The sequence below is a fragment of the Neophocaena asiaeorientalis genome, unplaced genomic scaffold, assembly GCF_003031525.2.
Source record: "Neophocaena asiaeorientalis asiaeorientalis breed wild unplaced genomic scaffold, Neophocaena_asiaeorientalis_V1.1 scaffold186, whole genome shotgun sequence".
NCBI lineage: Eukaryota > Metazoa > Chordata > Mammalia > Artiodactyla > Phocoenidae > Neophocaena > Neophocaena asiaeorientalis.
Window position 1 is genome coordinate 122,540 of NW_020172504.1, and position 1,516 is coordinate 124,055.

The 1,516-nt window shown below is 31.7% G+C and overlaps 1 protein-coding gene across 3 annotated transcripts in view; it reads left to right on the forward strand.

Moving 5' to 3' along the window:
* The window catches only part of BRWD3 (bromodomain and WD repeat domain containing 3), a 117,231-nt gene that overhangs the window by 100,666 nt on the left and 15,049 nt on the right, over positions 1–1,516 (forward strand). The gene's annotated exons all lie outside the window — the stretch shown is intronic.

Genomic DNA, 1,516 nt, shown 5'->3' on the forward strand with positions numbered 1-1,516 from the left:
AAAAAAAAAAAAAAAAAAAAAAACTAACTATAAGCAGTGAAGCTGATTTCTGAAAGCTGGCTGAACACCTGCATCTTTTTGTATTAAACTCTTTAACCTATATGTAGATAATATATACCAAAAATGTAGTGTGCTACAGTCAGAGAGAGGTGATCAGTCATCCTTTTTGACACAGTGGGTTTCAGTGATGAGAAATCAATACTTTATTTTCCAGCCCTTGAAAACAGGACAAAGCACTAATCAGTGTTTTAAAAGAATGGTTAGTTGATGGTAGTTTTAGTAGGGATTAATTTTCTACACAGTATATATATAATTTTAAACTTGAAAGTCTACATTTTTAGTACTTTAGTACTTTCATGGAATTGCTATTTGATTTCCTTTATGAAAATTTGCAAACATAAACCAGTTTTTCTTAATGAAATGGAATTATTATTGTCAGTAGACCCTCACGTATCTTATTTCCCCACCCAGTCATATCCCTAATTTACATTAAGCTATTTGTGACTAGAGGCTATGATAGAAGCAAAAACCAAGATAAAAGGCTTAAACAGTAATGAAAAGTGATAATTCAAAAATATTTAATGGAAAACAATTCATCCCAGGGATGAGTGACTCAGATATGCTGGATTTTATTGCAGTGGCTATTATTGTACAGAGGTATTTTACATGTTTATATTTTCTGTACTGTTAATTCCCAGAATGGTAAATCTCCAGTGTTTTTATTTTTTTTATTTATTTTTTCCCCCGTGTTTTTAAATTTTACAAAAATGTATTTGACTATAAAATGTTGTAAGTATTATTGAAGTTAAATGTTATTTACATATTAAGGAAAACTCAGATATGCCAATTAGATACTATCCTCCTGAAACTAATGAAAAATTTATCATTCTTATTCCTGATATTTTCTCTGACCTGTCATATAAATGCATTTTGATTCAGAATTTGATGTAGCAAGAATACCTCCTCAAAGTAGCATAACTTGGATTAGAATAGGAAATTAAAGTAAAATGTAATTCAGCAACCTTACTTTTCCTTTCTTCCTCCCTTCCTCCCTCTCTCCCTTCCTCCCTCCCTCCCTCCTTCCCTTCCTTCCTTTCTTTCAACATTTAAGTTCTACTCTTTAAGTAAATTGCAGTTGTACAATACAGTGTTATCAATTATAGTCACCATGGTTTACATTAGATCCTTATATCCTCAGACCTTATTCATCTTCTAGCTGGAAGTTTGTATCCTTTAACCACCCTCTCCATATTCCCCCCCACCATCTGGTCCACCACCCAACCGCTTTTCTGTACTCTGTTTCTATGAGTTTGACTTTCCCTTTTTTTAAAGATTCTACATGAGTGATACCATGCAGTATTTGTCTTTCTTTGTCTGACTTATTTCACTTAGCATAATACCTTCAAGGTCCATCTGCATTGTCACAAATGGCAGAATTACCTTCTTTCTTAAGGCTGAATAATATTCCATTGTGTGTATATATATATATATATATATATATATATATATATATACA